Source organism: Saccopteryx leptura, chromosome 1 (assembly GCF_036850995.1).
Source record: "Saccopteryx leptura isolate mSacLep1 chromosome 1, mSacLep1_pri_phased_curated, whole genome shotgun sequence".
Classification (NCBI taxonomy): Eukaryota; Metazoa; Chordata; class Mammalia; order Chiroptera; family Emballonuridae; genus Saccopteryx; species Saccopteryx leptura.
In genome coordinates, this window is record NC_089503.1 from 281,285,159 (window position 1) to 281,307,238 (window position 22,080).

A 22,080-nucleotide genomic window follows, 5' to 3' on the forward strand; every position below is an offset into this window, starting at 1 on the left:
TTGGAGCAGCAGATTTCTTAAATTAGCAGCAAATCATTGAAGTTAAGAGTCTCCTTAGTGCTTTATGCACAAAAAGTACTCATCTGTCTAATTTAGTCTCAGCCCTGGCTAAGAAAGGTAAAAATAGCAAAATTTGTTACACTCCTTCATGTCTCCGAGGCCTGCTCACTGAGGCTTATTCCTTAGTTGGATGATTTCTTGGCCTGCTTAAGGTGAGCTGCAGCATGTAGTAAGCTGGAGCAGGCTGCATCCTGAGGCTGCCCTAATCCTTGCTAGGACCAACCTGACTGGCACCTTTGTTTATAAGATTAACATTGGTGAGTCCTGTAACCTTTGCAAGGTTCAGTGGTCCCCTCAGTGGACCGAGCGGTGTTTGCTGGACGTTATCTGTAAGTAGAGGGCCCCGGAGCCCCTGCCTTTATAAAAACAGCTCTTTATCTCTGGACAAAATTGTCATAAATTGCAGTCAGCATTCTGCATGAACATAAACTCAGACGTTGCTCTCAGGCTATAGCAGTAATCTGCCCGTCTGTTAACTCAGCTTGGCTAATACAATCCTCCACAAACCACTGAGGTCAAAATGTCCCACCCATACACTAAAATCTAAAGCTCCGAGTCACTTCTCCCCATCCCATGAAAAGCCATGCTTTTGTATATATACATATTCCTATTTAAAATATAGCAGGGATTTTATTTTTATTTACTTATTTATTTTTAAGATTTTATTTATTCATTTAGAGAGGAGAGAGAAAGAGAAAAGAGAGAGAAGTGGGAAGAGCAGGAAGCATCAACTTCCATATGTGCCTTGATTGGGCAAGCCCAGGGTTTTGAACAAGCAACCTCGGCATTCCAGGTCAACGCTTTATTCCAGGGGTCAGGAATCTTTTTGGCTGAGAGAACCATGAATGCCACATATTTTAAAATGTAATTCCGTGAGAGCCATACAATGACCTGTGTACGTTACACATTATCCAATAAAAATTTGATGTTATCCTGGAGGACAGCTGTGATTGGCTCCAGCCACCCGCAACCATGAACATGAATGGTTGGAAATAAATGGATTGTAATACATGAGAATGTTTTATATTTTTTAACATTTTTTTTATTAAAGATTTGTCTGTGAGCCAGCTTCAGCCATCAAAAGAGCCATATCTGGCTCACGGCCATAGGTTCCGACCCCTGCTTTATTCACTGCACCACCACAGGCCAGGATATTGCAGAGATTTTAAATGTGCTAATTAATGGAATAAAAATATATATATTTGCCCTCAATTTCACTTCTTTTGCTTTATTTCTCAATGCTAGTAGCCAATTAACCACATTTGGGAATCTTGGAGATCCACCCAATAGTGCCTTTTTTTGCCTTCTGGATTCTGAACACATTGAGAAATAAAGTAAAAGAGTAAGATAGTAGAAATATTCAAACATCCCATTCCTACCAATAAAGCCTTAATTCAATAATCAAATGGACTTTTTCATACTGACTTCCACAATTAAAGTCACAGCAAAGCTGGGCCCCCATATGAAGTATTTTGATTTGCCACATTTAATAGAGGTGAAGAGAAGGCAATGGTACTAGCTCTACTTAGAAGTATCAGATTAGCTTTATCATGTTACATTCTTTCATAATTCCAGGAAACCTCATTTTGTCCACTAAACTGGAATTCAGCAGGAGTTCAACAACACCCCTGTCCAGAATAAAATAAGTCAATGAAATTGGCCCTTTACGTTTCTTGTTAGGGTGTAACAACCACCTTCTGCTAATTACAGAAGCTTTGTTTCATTTTTCCAGAAACACTGGTTTGGGCTGTTCTAAATCAGCAGCCAGTCAGGTTAGCTACCGCTGGTAAACACGGCCAGGCTTTGCTCTTAACCTGCTTAGATATCTGGGAGCAATTGACTGGCATTTAGCCTAAAAGATCTGAGTTTTTGTTGTTGTTATTGGTGGTGGTGGTGATGACGGTGGTGGTAGTGGTGGTGTGTGTGTGTGGATAGGGGAGAATTTAATGGGCAATATCCTTTTTAAAAATACAGTGAGAACAGAGCTACTGTAATGGAAATGTGCTTCTGTTTAGCAAATGTGAAACAAAATTAACAACACTGGCTGGAAGTTTACTGGAAAAGTAAGAATGGAATAAGAACATTGGAGGAAAAGAATACTCTGAATGAGAAAAATGTATGTGGAAAAACAAATGTTTAACACTAAAAATTAATAATTCACTAAGAAAACGTGATTTAATCTTTTCTAAATAGAAAGAGCAGAGATTTAGAAGTATGGTATCACATTGAAGAAAAAAGTCTGCAAACAATAGGGCAATATAAGCAGTGTTCTCTTACATAAATGCTGAATTAGATTTTTTTTATAGTGAATGGCTTAAAGGATTTTGTATGATATGGAATTTAAAAAGACAGTTCTTTTTAACTTACAAAAAATACTGTGGAGGTTTTAAAGCTTATTATTATTATTTTTATTTTCAGAGAATGAAGATTTTTCTATACAGATGTAATTATATCTAATAATAGAAAAACATATGGTTAAGCTAAATGCAGTCAATTTACAATGTTTTTTTGAAAAGCTATCCTTTGAAGTTGATTTTAGAATTAAAATAAGATTATATAGGAAAAGTGAGGAGGAAATAAATTTTCCAAGTTGAAATTCTTCAAAAATTTTCATCTCCATTGATTACACTTTTACAAAGAAGAACTTTTAGAAATTATTAGCAGTTTATTGTTTGAGTTTGGAGGAATTCATTTATTATCCAATTAAACCTTTTGACTTTTCAAAAACACAGTCTCTATGAAGTCTGAATCATCTGTGGGAAATAAATGATGTGTAATTGAAATTTATAAATTATCAAAATTAACAATTTTAGTTTTTTCTTATGGTATCTTTTTGAAAAATAATAAGTAAAATGACTCAATTGTACCTTATTTCTCACTTTATAGGGTTGTTGTTACAATAATATAATGTTATAGTAATTATTATAAATATAGAGAAATATAGAAAATGTCAAAGATATATAGAAATAAGTCAAGATATAATATTAAAAGTCATTAAGGCAAGTGAATAAGGCTATGCCCTCTGGGTGGGTGCTAATCTAGTGTGTAGGGATATGATAGGTAAGACTATGTCCTTTGCGCAGGGCCTAGTTAGTGTGTGTGTGTGTGTGTGTGTGTGTGTGTGTGTGTGAAATTATATATAGATAAAAAGAGCTTCCTGTGAGGAATTCCCCCCAAATGGCTTGATTTGATAATCCCATAGATTAGTACCTGTTAGAAGGCATATGTCAGAAAGGGTACTAAAGCCAAGGGGCCCTCAGTTGCAGTCAGTAGTCCAGACTCCAATGTTGAACGTGGACTGTCTCCACGCCACTCTGACCAAGGACAGCCGAAAGGAGCACGCCAATGGGGCTCCTTTAAGCTGTACCCAGGCACACCAAAAGGATTTGTGAGTAATAAACTGCCTGTGTGATTTTTGCAACTAATTTGTGTGTCGGTTGTGTCTTTCCTCTGGTGGCAGTTGGTCTCGGCACTGATAAGTAGCATCCTCATAGCCACCTCAAGAGTCGTCTTGAAGAGGCTGCCAGCCCTGCTGATATGCAGGAGTATCGCACAGTGCGGGGAAGTCGAATCCGGGAAGCCTGATTGAGGTAAAGGGCTCTACTGGGACAGTTGTAATAAAATTAAAAAAGAATATGACATTGACCGAAGTATTTTCCTCAAATTGATAATATTTTACTAAACAAACAAAAAAATTATGGTTAAATGAATTAGGGAAACTCTAGATTGAGTAAAATTAAACAGGTTTCCCCCTTTAAAATATTGTAGAGAACTTAAATGTGCTAATTAACATTAAATACATATTTGAGACTTATATTTCCCAATGGGTTTTATTGGATAACATAATATTTATTCTTAGAATATCTTTTAAGTCTAGCACCATACACACAATATGTAACCGTTATGTTATTTTTATTTATTTATTTATTTATCTATTTATATATTTATTAACAGGGGTAAAGCATATAAATTTATTAAATATAAGTTTTACATAACACAGAAGTCTTCATAAGGAAATGAAGACCAAAAAAAGTTAGACCTGAGTATTATTAAGCGGGACTGATGAAGAGTGGACAGTCCTTGAGAAATATGTAAGGTTAAGCAGCATGAGGTAAGTTTACTAAACTGGGGAAAACTGAGCACGGCCTGTTTGTTAGGATTGTTCTTTTTTTAAATTAATTTTAATGGGTTGAAATTAATCAATCAGGGCACATATGTTCAGAGAAAACATCTCCAGGTTATTTTGACATTTGATTATGTTGCATATCCATCACCCAAAGTCGAATTGTCTTCTGTCACCTTCTATCTGGTTTTCTTTGTGCCCCTCCCCTCCCCTAACCCCCTTCTCTCTCCTCCCACCGCCCCCATAACGACTACACTCTTGTCTATGTCTCTGAGTCTCATTTTTATGTCCCACCTATGTATGGAATCATATAGTTCTTAGTCTTTTCTGATTTACTTATTTCACTCAGTATAATGTTATCGAGGTCCATCCATATTGTCGTAAATGATCCTATGTCATCATTTCTTATGGCTGAGTAGTATTCCATAGTATATATGTACCAAAGCTTTTTAATCCACTCATCCACTGATAGACAATTGGGCTGTTTCCAGATCTTCACTATTGTGAACAATGCTGCCATAAACATGGGGGTGCATTTCTCCTTTTGAAGCAATGCTATGGTGTCCTTGGAGTATATTCATAAAAGTGGGATAGCTGGGTCAAAAGGCAGTTCGATTTTTAATTTCTTGAGAAAGCTCCACACTGTTTTCCACAATGGCTGCACCAGTCTGCATTCCCACCAGCAGTGCAGGAGGGTTCCGTTTTCTCCACATCCTCGCCAGCACTTATTCTATGTTGTGTTAATGAGCGCCATTCTGACTGATGTGAGGTGATATCTCATTGCCGTTTTAATTTGCATTTCTCTAATGATTAGTGATGTTGAGTACTTTTTCATCTGCCTATTGGCCATCTGTATGTCCTCTTTGGAGAAGTGTCTATTCATTTCTTTTGCCCATTTTTTGATTAGATTGTCTTCCTGGTTTTGAGTTTTACAAGTTCTTTATAAATTTTGGTTATTAACCCCTTATCAGACGTATTGTTGAATTTGTTCTCCCATTGTGTGATTTGTATTTTTATTCTGTTCTTATTGTCTTTAGCTGTACAAAAGCATTTTAGTTTGATATAGTCCCATTTGTTTATCCTGTCTTTTATTTCACTTGCCCGTGGAGATAAATCGGCAAATATACTGCTGCGAGAGATGTCGGAGAGCTTATTGCCTATGTTTTCTTCTAAGATGCGTATGGTTTCACGACTAACATTTAAATCTTTTATCCATTTTGAGTTTATTTTTTAGAATGGTATAAGTTGGTGGTCTAGTTTCATTTTTTTGCAGGTAGCTGTCCAATTTTCCCAACACCACTTGTCAAAGAGGCTGTCTTTACTCCATTGTATGCTTTTACCTCCTTTGTCAAAAAGCAGTTGTCTATAAAGGTGTGGGTTTATTTCTGGGTTCTCTGTTCTATTCCATTGATCTATATGCCTGTCCTTATGCCAGTACCAAGATGTTTTGAGTACAATAGCCTTGTAGTATAACTTGATATCAGGAAGGGTGATACCTTCTACTTTATTCTTCTTTTTCAGGATTGCTGAGGCTATTCGTGTTCTTTTTCGGTTCCATATATTTTTGGAATATGTGTTCTATATCTTTGAAGTATGTCATTGGTATTTTAATTGGTATTGCATTGAATTTATAAATTGCTTTGGGTAATATAGACAGTTTAATGACGTTTATTCTTCCTAACCATAAGCACAGAATATGATTCCACTTGTTTGTAATAACTTCCTTGATTTCTTTTTTCATTCTTTTATTTCTTTTTTCTTACAGAGACAGAGAGAAAGTCAGAGACAGAGAAAGATAGGGACAGACAGACAGGACCGAAGAGAGATGAGAAGCATCAATCATCAGTGTTTTGTTGTGACACCTTAGTTGTTTATTGATTGCTTTCACATATGTGCCTTGACCGGGGGCCTTTAGCAGACCGAGTAAACCCTTGCTCAAGCCAGTGACCTTGGGCCCAAGCTGGTGAGCTATGCTCAAACCAGATAAGCCCGCTCTCAAGCTGGCAACAGCGAAGTCTCGAACCTGGGTCCTCCACATCCCATTTCGAGGGTCTATCCAGTATGCCACCGCCTCATCAGGCATCTTCCTTGATTTCTTTTATTAATGTCTTATAATTTTCCAAGTACAAGTCTTTAATCTCCTTGGTTAAATTTACTCTTAGGTACTTTATTTTTTTGGTTACAATTATGAAGGGAATTCTTTCCTTAATTTCTCTTTCTGACAGTTCATTGTTGGTGTATAGAAATGCCTCTGACTTCTGAGTATTAATTTTATATTCTGCCACCTTGCTGAATTCATTTATCAGGTCCAGTAGTTTTTTGACTGAGACTTTAGAGTTTTCTATATACAATATTATATAATCTACAAATAATGATAGTTTTACTTCTTTTACAATTAGGATGCCTTTTATTTCTTTTTCTTGTCTGATTGCTGTGGCTGGACTTCCAGAACTATGTTGAATAAGAGTGGTGAAAGGGGGCACCCCCGCCTTGTTCCTGATCTTAAGGGGATTGCTTTTAATTTTTGCGCATTGAGTATGATGGTGGCTGTGGGTTTGTCATAGATGGTCTTTATCATGTTGAGGCATGTTCCCTGTATTCCCAGTTTGCTGAGAGTTTTGATCATTAATGGGTGCTAGGTTTTATCAAATGCTATTTCTGCATTTATTAAAATTATTTTGTGGATTTTCTCCTTCCTTTGGTTTATGTGATGAATCACATTGATTGATTTGCGAATATTATACCAGCCTTGCCCCCAAGAATAAATCCCACTTGATCTTGATGTATAATTTTTTTTCATATATTGCTGAATCCAGTTTGCTCATATTTTGTTGAGGATTTTAGCATCTAAATTCATCAGGGATATTGGCCTATAATTTTCTTTTTTGTGTTGTCTTTGCCTGGTTTTAAAATCAGAATTATGCTCGCCTCATAAAAGGAGCTTGGAAGTCTTCCCTCCTCTTGAATATTTTGAAATAGCTTGAGAAGGATAGGAGTTAGTTCTTTGAATATTTGGTAGAATTCACTTGTAAGGCAATCAGGCCCAGGACTTTTCTTTTTTGGGAGTTTTTTGATAACTGTTTCTATCTCATTTGTTGTAATTAGTCTGTTTAGGTTTTCTGATTCTTCCAGATTGATTTTTGGAAGAGTATATGTTTCAAGGAATTTGTCCATTTCATCTAGGTTGTCTAGTTTTTTGGCACACAGTTCTTCATAGTTTTTTCTTACAATATTTTATATTTCTGTTTTGTCAGTTGTTATTTCTCCACTCTCATTTCTAATTTTAATTATTTGTGTCCTCTCTCTTTTTTTCTTGGTGAGTCTGGTTAAAGGTTCATCAATCTTTATTTATTTATTTATTTATTTATTTATTTATTTTTTATATACACACATATATTTAAGGTATTTTTCTTTGTTACATTTCTGGGTTTTTCTGCAATAGGTGTTCATTGCTTTATAGTTTTTTTTTTTTTTAAATAAATTTTTATTAATGGTAATGGGATGACATTAATAAATCAGGGTACATATATTCAAAGAAAACAGGTCTAGGTTATTTTGTCATTAAATTATGTTGCATACCCCTCGCCCAAAGTCAGATTGTCCTTCGCCACCCTCTATCTAGTTCTCTGTGCCCCTCCCCCTCCCCCTAACTCTCCCCCTGTCCTCCCTCCCCCCACCCCTGGTGACCACCACACTCTTGTCCATGTCTCTTAGTCTCATTTTTATGTTCCACCAATGTATGGAATCATGTAGTTCTTGTTTTTTTCTGATTTACTTATTTCACTCCTTATAATGTTATCAAGATCCCACCATTTTGCTGTAAATGATCTGATGTCATCGTTTCTTATGGCTGAGTAGTATTCCATAGTGTATATGTGCCACATCTTCTTTATCCAGTCTTCTATTGAAGGGCTTTTTGGTTGTTTCCATGTCTTGGCCACTGTGAACAGTGCTGCAATGAACATGGGGCTACATGTGTCTTCACGTATCAATGTTTCTGAGGTTTTGGGGTATATACCCAGTAGAGGGATTACTGGGTCATAAGGTAGTTCTATTTGCAGTTTTTTGAGGAACCACCATACTTTCCTCCATAATGGTTGTACTACTTTACAGTCCCACCAACAGTGAATGAGGGTTCCTTTTTCTCCACAGCCTCTCCAACATTTGCTATTACCCGTCTTGTTGATCATAGCTAATCTAACAGGGGTGAGGTGGTATCTCATTGTAGTTTTGATTTGCATTTCCCTAATAACTAATGAAGCTGAGCATTTTTTCATATATCTGTTGGCCATTTGTATCTCTTCCTGGGAGAAGTGTCTATTCATGTCTTCTTCCCATTTTTTTATTGGATTGTTTGTTTGTTTGTTGTTGAGTTTTATGAGTTCTTTGTAAATTTTGGAAATTAGGCCCTTATCTGAGCTGTTGTTTGAAAATATCATTTCCCATTTAGTTGGCTGTCTGTTTATTTTTATATCAGTTTCTCTTGCTGAGCAAAAACTTTTTATTCTGATGTAGTCCCATTCATTTATCTTTGCCTTCACTTCTCTTGCCATTGGAGTCAAGTTCATAAAATGTTCTTTAAAACCCAGGTCCATGAGTTTAGTACCTATGTCTTCTTCTATGTACTTTATTGTTTCAGGTCTTATATTTAGGTCTTTGATCCATTTTGAATTAATTTTAGTACACGGGGACAGGCTGTAGTCGAGTTTCATTCTTTTGCATGTGGCTTTCCAGTTTTCCCAACACCATTTGTTGAAGAGGCTTTCTTTTCTCAATTGTGTGTTGTTGGCCCCTTTATCAAAGATTATTTGATCATATATATGTGGTTTTATTTCTGGGCTTTCTATTCTGTTCCATTGGTCTGAGTGTCTATTTTTCTGCCAATACCATGCTGTTTTGATTATTGTGGCCCTATAATATAGTTTAAAGTCAGGTATTGTAATGCCCCCAGCTTCATTCTTTTTCTTTAGGATTGTTTTGGCTATTCGGGGTTTTTTATAGTTCCATATAAATCTGATGATTTTTTGTTCCATTTCTTTAAAAAATCTCATAGGAATTTTGATGGGAATTGCATTAAATTTGTATATTGCTTTGGGTAATATGGCCATTTTGATTATATTTATTCTTCCTATCCAAGAACAAGGAATATTTTTCCATCTCATTGTATCTTTTTCGATTTCCCTTAACAATGCTTTGTAATTTTCATTATATAGGTCCTTTACATTCTTTGTTATGTTTATTCCTAGGTATTTTATCTTTTTTGTTGCAATGGTGAAGGGGATTATTTTTTTGAGTTCGTTTTCTAATATTTCATTGTTGGCATAGAGAAAGGCTATGGACTTCTGTATGTTAATTTTGTATCCTGCGACCTTACTGTATTGGTTTATTGTTTCTAATAATCTTTTTGTGGAGTCCTTCGGGTTTTCGATGTATAGGATCATATCATCAGCAAAAAGTGATACCTTTACTTCTTCTTTTCCGATATGGATGCCTTTTATTTCTTTGTCTTGTCTGATTGCTCTGGCCAGAACTTCTAGCACCACGTTAAATAAGAGTGGAGAGAGTGGACAACCCTGTCTTGTTCCTGATTTAAGGGGGAAAGCCTTCAGTTTAGTGCCATTTAATATGATGTTAGCTGATGGTTTATCATATATGGCCTTTATCATGTTGAGATATTTTCCTTCTATACCCATTTTGTTGAGAGTCTTAAACATAAAATTGTGTTGTATTTTATCAAAAGCCTTTTCTGCATCTATTGATAAGATCATGTGGTTTTTGTTCTTTGTTTTGTTGATATGGTGTATTACGTTAACCGTTTTGCGTATGTTGAACCATCCTTGAGATTCTGGGATGAATCCCACTTGATCATGATGTATTATTTTTTTAATATGTTGTTGTATTAGGTTTGCCAGTATTTTGTTTAGTATTTTAGCATCTGTATTCATTAGAGATATTGGTCTGTAGTTTTCTTTCTTTGTGCCATCCTTGCCAGGTTTTGGTATGAGGGTTATGTTGGCCTCATAAAATGTGTTTGGAAGTATTGCTTCTTCTTCAATTTTTTGGAAGACTTTGAGTAGAATAGGAACCAAGTCTTCTTTGAATGTTTGATAGAAATCACTAGTATAACCGTCTGGGCCTGGACTTTTATTTTTGGGGAGGTTTTTAATAGTTTTTTCTATTTCCTCCCTGCTGATTGGTCTGTTTAGGCTTTCTGCTTCTTCATGACTCAGTCTAGGAAGGTTGTATTGTTCTAGGAATTTATCCATTTCTTCTAGATTGTTGTATTTGGTGGCATATAAATTTTCATAGTATTCTACAATAATTCTTTGTATATCTATGATGTCTGTGGTGATCTCTCCTCTTTCATTTTGGATTTTATTTATTTGAGTCCTGTGCCTTTTTTCCTTGGTGAGTCTTGCCAAGGGTTTGTCAATTTTGTTGACCTTTTCAAAGAACCAGCTCCTTGTTTTATTGATTTTTTCTATAGTTTTTCTGTTCTCTATTTCATTTATTTCTGCTCTGATTTTTATTATCTCCTTTCTTCGGCTGGTTTTGGGTTGTCTTTGTTCTTCTTTTTCTAGTTCCTTAAGGTGTGAAGTTAAGTGGTTTACTTCGGCTCTCTCTTGTTTGTTCATATAGGCCTGAAGTGATATGAACTTTCCTCTTATTACTGCTTTTGCTGCATCCCAGAGATTCTGATATGTCGTATTTTCATTTTCATTTATCTGTATGTATCTTTTGATCTCTGCGCTTATTTCTTCTTTGACCCATTCATTTTTTAGAAGTATGTTGTTTAGTTTCCACATTTTTGTGGGTTTTTCCCCCTCTTTTTTGCAGTTGAATTCTAGTTTCAAGGCTTTATGATCAGAAAATATGCTTGGTACAATTTCAATTTTTCTAAATTTGCTGATATTGTCTTTGTGGCCCAACATATGGTCAATTCTTGAGAATGTTCCATGTACACTAGAGAAAAATGTATACTGTCGCTTTGGGATGAAGTGTCCTGTAGATGTCTATCATATTCAGGTGTTCTAGTATTTCGTTCAAGTCCACTATATCTTTATTGATTCTCTGTTTGGATGATCGATCTAGAGCCGTCAGCAGAGTATTGAGGTCTCCAAGTATGATTGTATTTTTGTTAGTTTTTGTTTTAAGGTCAATAAGTAGCTGTCTTATATATTTTGGTGCTCCTTGGTTTGGTGCATATATATTAAGGATTGTTATGTCTTCTTGATTCAGTGTCCCCTTAATCATTATGAAGTGACCATTTTTGTCTCTGAGTACTTTTTCTGTCTTGTAGTCAGCATTATCAGATATGAGTATTGCTACACCTGCTTTTTTTTGGGTGTTGTTTGCTTGGAGTATTGTTTTCCAGCCTTTCACTTTGAATTTGTTTTTATCCTTGTTGCTTAGATGTGTTTCTTGTAGGCAGCATATAGTTGGATTTTCTTTTTTAATCCATTCTGCTACTCTGTGTCTTTTTATTGGTAAGTTTAATCCATTTACATTTAGTTTAATTATTGACACTTGTGGGTTCCCTACTGCCATTTTATAAATTGCTTTCTGTTAGTTTTGTATCTAGTTTGATTCTTCTCTTTTGTTTTTCTATCATTTGTTTCTGTTTGTTTGTGCTCCATACTTCTTTCCTCTGTTGCTACCTTTTTTAAGTCATGTGTTTTTGTGGTGGTTTTTTCTAGGGTGGTTACCATTAAGTAATGAAAAGGGTACCTACCATATTCATTGTAGTACCCTATCTTATGAGTATTTCTGCACTTCATCGTCCTTTGCTACTGTTAATCTCCATTCTCTCTCCCCCTTTTTTTTTTCCTTTGTTGTCACAGTTTAAGTTTGGTTTTATTGTGTTCTTGGTGGAGCTGTTACTTGTGGTGTTGTTTTCTTTTCTTCTTTGAATCTGGTTGGAAAACCCCCTTTAGTATTTCCTGGAGTAGGGGCTTTCTCGTGATAAATTCTCTCATCTTTTCTGTATTTGTGAATGTTTTTATATCTCCTTCATACTTGAAGGATAGCTTTGATGGGTATAGTATTCTTGGCTGAAAGTTCCTCTCTTTCAGGGCTTTAAATATTGGGGTCCACTCTCTTCTAGCTTGTAGAGTTTCTGCTGAGAAATCTGATGATAATCTAATAGGCCTTCCTTTATATGTTGTACTCTTCTTTTCCCTGGCTGCCTTGAGAATTTTTTCTTTGTCATTGGTTTGTGTCATCTTTATTATGATGTGCCTTGGAGTGGGTTTGTTGGGGTTAAGAAAACTCGGTGTTCTGTTTGCTTCTTGAATTTGAGGCTTTAGTTCTTTCCACAGGCTTGGGAAGTTCTCGTCTATTATTTGTTTGAGTATATTCTCCATTCCATTTTCTTTCTCTTCTCCCTCTGATATACCTATTATTCTTATGTTATTCTTTCTGATGGAGTCAGATAATTCCTGTAGGGCTTTCTCGTTTTTTATTATTTTTGAGTCTCTTTCTTCTTCTCTCTGTTGTGCCTCAAGTTGTTTGTCTTCTATTTCACTAATCCTATCTTCAATCTGGGTTGTTCTGCTAGCTAAGCTTGTTACCTCGTTTTTCAGTTCGTGAATTGAGTTTTTCATTTCTGTTTGATTTGTTTTTATAGTTTCAATTTCCTTGGTAATATATTCTTTGTGTTCATTGAGTTGTTTTCTGATCTCCCTATATTGCCTTTCGTGTTTTCTTGTATATCTCTGAGTATTTTTAAGATTTCTATTTTAAATTCTCTGTCATTTAGCTCCAAGGCTTCCAATATGTTAAGTCTTTTCTCCATAGATTTTTCCACATCTATTTGTGTTACCTCTCTTTCTTTTGTATCCATAATATTCGATTTCCTCTTTCTTATTGGCATCTGAGGGTGGTCTTGTTGATAGCACTAATTAGAATTAATAAAGAGTAAAAAGTAAAAAACAACAACAACAAAAAAAAAACAAAAAAAAACAAAAAAAAAACAAAAACAACAACAACAAAAAAACAAAGGGTAAAACACCCCACAAAAAAAAGCAGTAATAATTTATTATTTCCCCCTTTTTTTTTTCTTTGTTCTCCTTCCCTCCTCTCCCCTCCTCAGGGAAATATCGTGCCTATAATGGAGGGCCTGGTTTGCGGTGAAGAGTTCAAGGGGGCAAAAAATAAAAAAATAAATAAAAAAAATAAAAAAAAATAAAAAAAAAAAAGAAAGAAAATCTTAGACAAGCATAAGTTGATCTGCCTGCGGGTGACGGTCAACCAAGAGATATAATGAGAGGGACAAGAGGGAACCATTAAAAAGGACAAAAAAAGGACTAATCAAGAAGAAAATATAAAAATAATAAGTAAAAATACGTTGTATTAAGTGGAGCAAAGACCAAATACAATGGAGACCTTGGGTTGGGAGGACCCAAAATGCCACAAAAACAAACCAACCAGAAAAAAACAAAAACAAAACCGAAAAAGAAAAACAAAGCCAAAAAAAACCTTGAGTCCCAAATTAACTAATTTGTTCGTGATTGAGGATTAAATGGGAGGAAAGTAAAACGAGAAAAGAAAAAACGAATAGAAAGGAAAAAATAAGAAAAAGAGAAAAACGAAGGAAGAAATAAAAAAGGAAGAGAAAAAGACAAAATAAGGCAAAAAAAAAACAAAAGAGGAGTGTCCTGGAGTATAACCCCAAAGGAGGGTGAGGATGAAGAAGGGAAATAAAATGTAACACTTATGGGTAGTGTAGTTCAAGAAAAGGGAAGCATAAGATGGGCAGAGAATAGAAGGACTGAGGTGGAGGAAATAAAGGCAATAAGATAGAAGGAACAAACAACAACAACAACAAAAAAAAACCAACAAACAGTGGAACAAGCTGCAAAGTCTGTGGATTTTTCCTGATTTTGAGATGTCAACCTCTTCCTCCTTCTCCTCTCTCTCTCTTCCCGGTCGGCGACTCTGCACCCCAGGCCCTGCCCCTGCGCCACACCCAGGCAGGGACTTGCAGTTGATGGGGTTCTATGGCAATGTCACACAATTGGCTTTAGTCTTGTTGGTAGTCAAGGCCTGCCGGCGTCTGCAGGGTCTAACGACGAGAGAGTTCGCCTTCGTGGATTCTCTCTCCCAGTCCCCCCCTCCCGAACCAGCAGCCTGGCGATCCAGCCACAAGGCTGCCACTGCTTCTGCCTGGGGAGTAAGAGGCTCAAAGAGCTGGGAAATCCCCACTCTATCCCCACTCAGTGCAAGGCTCTGGGAAGGGCTCTGACAGTCAGGGCCTCCAGTGTAATCAGGCGGGGGTGGGAGTCAATTGTTGTCAAGGTGATTGTTCAGTGCCTAGCATTCCGTTGGACCTCTCAACCCAGGCTTTCCACTCTTTGTAGCCTGTTTTGGCCGGTAAGAAGAGGCACTAGTCTCTGCTTGCGACTAGTGTGGTATAGATCTTATTATCTGCCAAGTCCTTCTTGTTAGCGTTTATCCCTGAATATGGAGGCTCTATCAATCAGAAGTTGCCCCCGCCCCTTTAGCGAGAGGCACCAAAAAATATCACGCCTCTTGTCTTGGGTCGGTGAACTGAGAGAGATCTTATCAATTAGAACCGAGGGTGCGCAGATTTCACGGGTTAAGTTAATTTTAGTAATTGGGTCGCAGCTGTGCTCCCGAAGGTATTTCAGGCTGCCTGCGCGCGCCCCTCCCCCAATGCTTGATTGTTAGCTTGAATGGCTGGGTGAGGTGCCCCGCCCGCGGAGAGAATCTCCCAAGTAGGGAATACCGCCCTGGGGCCTCTCCCGCTCCCCGTGCGCGGGCCGCTGGGAACGTTAGCGGTGCTCGGTCTGCAATGCTCGGTCTGCAACCAGACCGGGAGCGCGCCAGCGGCTGCTTGCCGCTCGCCCTGCAACCGACCCGGGTGCTGCTCGCGGCGGCTGGCGGCGGCGGCTGGCGGCGGCGGTGGCTTCCGAGTGCGGGATGACTTACCACAGGCGCACTTTCTCGCGGCTTGAATGAACGTCCCTGCGGTAGCTTCCTCCACACCCTCGTCTCTCAGATTCGAGTGATAACAGTCCTTTTGCTTTCAGTTTGCTCCGAAGATAAATTTTCCTGTTTCTAGTTGATAAATTTGTTGTGATTTTGGGGAGATCTGTCGGATGCGCTGCTCACGGCGCCATTTCAGTGACGTCACTCCCCTATTTATTTATTTATTAATTTTAATGGGGTGACATTGATAAATCAGGTTACATATGTTCAGAGAAAATATCTCTAGATTATTTTGTCATTTGATTATGCTGCATTCCCATCACCCAAAGTCCAATTGTCTTCCATCACCTTCTAACTGGTTTTCTTTGTGCCCCTCCTCTCCCCCAATCCTCTCCCTCTCTTCTCCCCAAACCCTGTAACCCCTACACTTTTGTCCATGTCTCTGAGTCTCATTTTTATGTCCCACCTATGTTGGAATTATATAGTTCTTAGTTTTTTCTGATTTACTTATTTCGCTCAGTATAGTGTTATCAAGGTCCATCCATGTTGTAAACGATCCGATTTCATCATTTCTTATGGCTGAGTAGTATTCCATAGTATATATGTACCAAGCTCTTTGTTTTTTTTTTGTATTTTTCTGAAGCTGGAACCAGGGAAGCAGTCAGAAAGACTCCTGCATGCACCTGACTGGGATCCACCCGGCACACCCACCAGGGGACGATGCTCTGCCCATCTGGGGCGTCGCTCTGTTGCGACCAGAGCCACTCTAGTGCCTGGATCAGAGGCCAAGGAGCCATCCCCAGCGCCCGGGCCATCTTTTGCTCCAATGGAGCCTCAGCTACTGGAGGGGAAGAGAGAGACAGAGAGGAAGGAGAGGGGGAGGGGTGGAGAAGCAGATGGGCACCTCTCCTATGTGCCCTGGCCGGGAATCAAACCTGGGACTCCTGCACGCCAGGTCCACGCTCTACCACTGAGCCAACCGGCCAGGGCCTGTACCAAGCTTTTTAATCCACTCGTCCACTGACGGACACTTGGGCTGTTTCCAGATCTTCACTATTGTGAACAATGCTGCCATAAACATGGGGGTGCATTTCTTCTTTGAAAACAGTGCTATGGTGTTCTTGGGGTATATTCGTAAAAGTGGTATAGCTGGGTCCAAAGGCAGTTCAATTTTTAATTTTTTGAGGAATCTCCATACTGTTTTCCACAGTGACTGCACCAGTCTGCATTCCCACCAGCAGTGCAGGAGGGTTCCCTATTCTCCACATCCTCACCAGCACTTATTCTGTGTGTTTTGTTGATGAGCGTCATTCTGACACGTGTCAGGTGATATCTCATTGTGGTTTTAATGTGCATTTCTCTAATGATTAGTGATATTGAGCATTTTTTCATCTGCCTATTGGCCATCTGTATGTCCTCTTTGGAGAAGTGTCTATTCATTTCTTTTGCCCATTTTTTGATTACATTGTTTGTCTTTCTGGTGTTGAGATTTACAAGTTCTTTATAAATTTTGGTTATTAATCCCGTATCAGACGTACTGTCAAATATGTACTCCCATTGTGCAATTTGTCTTTTCATTCTGTTTTTATTGTCTTTGGCTGTGCAAAAGCTTTTTAGTTTGATATAGTCCCATTTGTTTATCCTGTCTTTTATTTCACTTGCCCATGGAGATAAATCGGCAAATATATCGCTGCGAGAGATGTCGAAGAGCTTATTGCCTCTGTTTTCTTCTAAGATGCTTATAGTTTTAAGGCTTACATTTAAGTCTTTTATCCATTTTGAGTTTATTTTTGTGAATGGTGTAAGTTGGTGGTCTAGTTTCATTTTTTTTGCAGGTAGCTGTCCAATTTTCTCAATACCATTTGTTGAAGAGGTTGTCTTTATTCCAATGTATGCTCTTACCTCCTTTGTCAAATATCAGTTGTCCATTAAAATGTGGGTTTATTTCTGGTTTCTCAGTTATCTTCCATTGAACTATATGCGTGTTCTTATGCCAGTATCAGGCTGTTTTGAGTACAATGGCCTAATAGTATAAGTATATATCTGGAAGTGTAATACCTCCCACATTATTCTTCCTTTTTGAGGTTGCTGAGGCTATTCATGTTCTCTTTTGGTTCCATATAAATTTTTGGAATATGTGTTCTATATCTTTGAAGTAAGTAATTGGTATTTTAATTGGTTTTGCATTGAATTTATAAATTGCTTTGGGTAATATAAACATTTTAACGATGTTTATTCTTTTTAACCATGAGCAAGGTATATGATTCCACTTGTTTGTTTCTTCCCTGATTTCTTTTATCAATGTTTTATAATTTTCTTAGTAAAAGTCTTTAATCTCCCTGGTTAAATTTATTCCTAGGTACTTTATTTTTTTGGTTGCAATGGTAAAGGGGATTGCTTCCTTAATTTCTCTTTCTGACAGTTGATTGTTCGTGTATAAAATGCCTCTGATTTCTGAATATTAATTTTATATCCTGCCATGTTACTGAATTCATTTATCAGGTCTAATAGTTTTTTGACTGAGACTTTAGGGTTTTCTATATACAATATCATATCATCTGCAAATAATGATAGTTTTACTTTTTCTTTTCCAATTTGGATGCTTTTTTTTTTTTCCTTGTCTCATTGCTGTGGCTAGGACTTCCAGAACTATGTTAAATAAGAGTGGTGAAAGGGGGCACCCCTGCCTTTTTCCTGATCTTAAAGGGATTGCTTTTAATTTTTGCGCATTGAGTATGATGTTTGCTGTGGGTTTGTCATAGATGGCCTTTATCATGTTGAGGTATATTCCCTGTATTCCCACTTTGCTGAGAGTTTTGATCATGAATGGGTGCTGGATTTTATCAAATGCTTTTTCTGCATCTATTGAAATTATCATGTGGTTTTTCTTCTTTTTTTTGTTTATGTGATGAATCACATTGATTGGTTTGCGAATATTGTACCAGCCTTGCCTCCCAAGAATAAATTCCACTTGTTCATGGTGTATGATTTTTTTCATATATTGTTGGATCCGGTTTGCTAATATTTTGTTGAGAATTTTAGCATCTAAATTCATCAGGGATATTGGCCTATAATTTCTTTTTCTTTGTGTTGTCTTTGCCTGGTTTTAGAATCAGAATTATGCTCGCCTCATTAAAGAAGCTTGGAAGTCTTCCTTCTTCTTGAATTTTTGAAATAGCTTGAGAAGGATAGGAGTTAGTTCTTCTTTGAATATTTGGTAGAATTCACTTGTGAAGCCATCAGGCCCAGGACTTTTCTTTTTTGGGATTTTTTTGATAACTGTTTCAATCTCATTTGTTGTAATTGATCTGTTTAGGTTTTCTGATTCTTCCAGATTAATTTTTGGAAGAGTATATGTTTCAAGGAATTTGTCCATTTTATCTAAGTTGTCTAGTTTTTTGCTGTACAGTTCTTCATAATATTTTCTTACAATATTTTGTATTTCTGTTTTGTCAGTTTTTATTTCTCCACTGTCATTTCTAATTTTATTTATTTGAGTCCTCTCTCTTTTTTTCTTGGTGAGTCTGGTTAAAACATCAATGTTATTTACCTTTTCAAAGGACAAGATCCTGGTTTCACTGACCCTTTGTATAGTTTCTTTAGCCTCTATGTCATTTATTTCTCCTCTGGTCTTTATTATTTCCTTCTTTCTACTACATCTGGGCTTTACTTGCTGTTCTTTTTCTAGTTCTTTTAGATGCAGGGTCAAGTTTTTTATTTGAGCTTTCTCTAGCTTCTTGAGGTATGCCTGTAATGCTATGAACTTCCCTCTCATGACCGCTTTTGCTGTGTCCCATAAATTTTTGAGTTGATGTATGCTTATTATCGTTCATTTCTAGGAATTTTTAAATTTCTTCTTTGATCTCATCATTAACCTATTTGTTATTTAATAACATGCTATTTAGTTTTTAAGTATTTGAGTATTTTTTAGTTTTTCTGTTGTGGTTGATTTCTGGTTTCATGCCATTGTGATTAGAGAAAGTGCTCGATATGATTTCAATCTTCTTAAATTTGTTGAGACTGCTTTAGTGTCCTAACATGTGGTTTATCCTAGAGAATGTACCATGAACACTTGAAAAGAATGTGTATTCTGCTTCTTTAGGGTGAAAGGTTCTGAAGATATTTATTACATCAAGTTGATCTAGTATGTCCTTTAAGTCTGCTGTTTCTTTGTTAATTTTCTTTCTTGAGGATCTATCTAGTGATGTTAGTGGGGTATTGAAATCCCCTACTATTATAGTATTGCTGTTGATCTCACCTTTTAAATCCATCAAAGTCTGCTTTATATATTTAAGTGCTCCTATATTAGATGCGTAGATATTTATAATGGTTATATCTTCCTTTTGGATTTCTCCCTTTATCATTATGTAGTGACTTTCTTTATTTCTTACTATATCCTTTGTTTTAAAGTCCATTTTTTCTGATATAAGTATTGATACCACAGCTTTTTTTTCATTTCCATTTGCGTGAAATATTTTTTCCATCCTTTTACCTTCAGTCTATGTGCATCTTTTGTTTTAAGGTGTGTCTCTTATAGAAAGCATATGTATGGGTCCTGTTTTCTTATTCACACAGCTACCCTATGTCTTTTGATTGGATCTTTTAATCCATTTACATTTAACGTTATTATTGATATGTAATTGTTTATTGCCATTTTATTCTTTAAAACTGTATTCATCGTTTGCTATATTCTTTTTCTCCTTTGATCTGTTTACAACAGGCCCCTTAGCATTTCTTGCAGCCTTGGTTAGGTAGTAATGAATTTTTTTAGTTTTTTCTTGTCTGGAAAGCTTTTTATTTCTCTTTCAATTTTTAATCATAGCCTTGCTGGATAAAGTAGTCTTGGTTGTAGGCTCTTGTTCTGCATTACTTTGAATATTTCTTGCCATTCCCTTCTGGCCTCAAGTGTTTCTGTTGAGTAGTCAGAATTCATCCTTATGGGGGCTCCTTTGTAGGTGATAGTCTTTTTTTCTCTAGCAGCTTTTAACATTTTCTCTTTATCACTTAGCTTTGGTATTTTAATTATGATGTGTCTTGGTATAGATTTCTTTGGGTTTCTCTGATGGAGTTCTCTGTGCTTCTTGAACTTGTGAGATGTTTTACAGCCTTAATTGAGGGAAGTTTTTAGCTATGATATGTTTGAACAAAGTCTCTATCCCTTGTTCTTTCTCATCTTTCTCAGGAACCCTTATGATGCAGATGTTATTTCTCTTCACATTGTCACAGAGCTTTCTTAGAGTTTCCTCAGACTTTTTGAGTCTCTTTTCCTTTTTCTGCTTTGCTTCCATGTCTTTATTTATCTTGTCCTCTAACTCACTGATTTGATTCTCGGCTTCATCCATCCTGCTTTTAATTCCTTCCATTGTGTTCTTTATTTTTGATATTGTATTTGTCATTTCTGACTGATTCTTTTTTATTATTTCAATGTCTTTTTTTATATTTGCTATCTCTTTATTTAAGTGTTTGTAAGGACCATTTATTGTTGTTCTAATATCTTTGAGCATTCTTACAATCATTATTTTAAACTCTGCATCTGGTAATTTGGTTATATCTGATACATTCAGGTCCTTTTCTGGGCATTTCTCTTGATTCATTTGTGTTGCATTTCTCTGCATTCTCATTTTGTCTTTGTAAAAGAAGGTTTTGGCCACTGGAGTCCACTGGGTTTGTCCTCTGTGTTCCCTAGGTGTGGTCTGTCTGCAGGCCCACCACTTCTCTGCTGTTGCTGCCTAGGGCATTTGGGTATGGACGTTGCCAGTGCCTGCCCACTGGGGTTGTTGCTGTGGTTTCTGCCCCTCCTTCAAGGGAGTGGCTGTTTTCACATGCTCTGGTGTACAAGCCTCGGTGGCCTTGGCCTTTGCCTTGCCCCCACATGTGGCATTGTGCTTGGCCCTGAGGGCAGGGGTGAGCACCTTTGCTCAACTGTGGGTCTGCGCCTGATTCCAGGTTTTCACCCCGCCTTTGCAGGAGGAGCCCTCTTGTGGGATGGCTGCAAGCCTTGGCTTCACAGGCCGGCAGGACTGTGGGCCCATGCTTAGTAGCTGGACTCAGCCTGTTCTGGGCTTTTGGCTCCACCCCCATGGGAGGAGCTGGCTCCCAAGTCAGTCCGGAAGCCTTAGTTCCACAGGCGGGGCAAGACTGTGCTCCTGTGCCCTTACTCAAGGGCAGGTCTCCACCCCTTCCAGGGTTCCCGCCCCTCCCCCACGCAGACTGGATTGCAGGTGGCCTGCAGCTGGGCTTGATCACTTTTGTATGTCTTCTCCACCCCACCTGGGCAAGACTGAGTTCGCACCTTGGCCTTAGTGGTGGCCAGTGGCTTCTGCCCTTGTAGACAGAACCGCACTTCCACATCCCGCTGCCACCCGCCCTCGGGTGAGCCCTCAGCTCTTTGGGTGGGGGCGCTGCTGCTCAGACCCTAAGACTCACTACTGTAGTCCCAAAAGCTCCCTCCTTCTAAGCGACTCTGCTCTGAGAGCTTGTTTGGCTGGTGTCCTGCTTCCCTTTGCTGGTATTGCTGTTTCCAGGGGAAATATTCACTTCAGATTTGGGGAGTGACTCATCCCAGAGGTTAGGGTGGCTGTCTTTCAAAATGTTTCTCCCTGTGCCTCCTAGATTACACTCTCTTCCTGCTACTCCAGACCTCTCCCTGTCCCCCAGAGTCCTGGGTTAGTGGTTGTGAGAGAGGTTTTCTTCGCCGTCCCTTTAAGAATAATCCTGGGTCTGAGAAATCAGTCTCTTTTTCACAAACAGTATCTTGTCTTGTTTCCAGCTAAATACTGTCCATACGCCTCTTCTAGGCTCTGGGGTTGCAGGCTGGGGCTTTGTTCCTGGGTCTCAGGATCTTCTTCTCTCTGCTAAACTCAGTTCCCACCATATGAGTCTCTCCCAGCTGCAGTTTGCTCTGGGTAGCTGGGCAGCCCTCTCCGCATTTCTGCTTTTCTTACCAG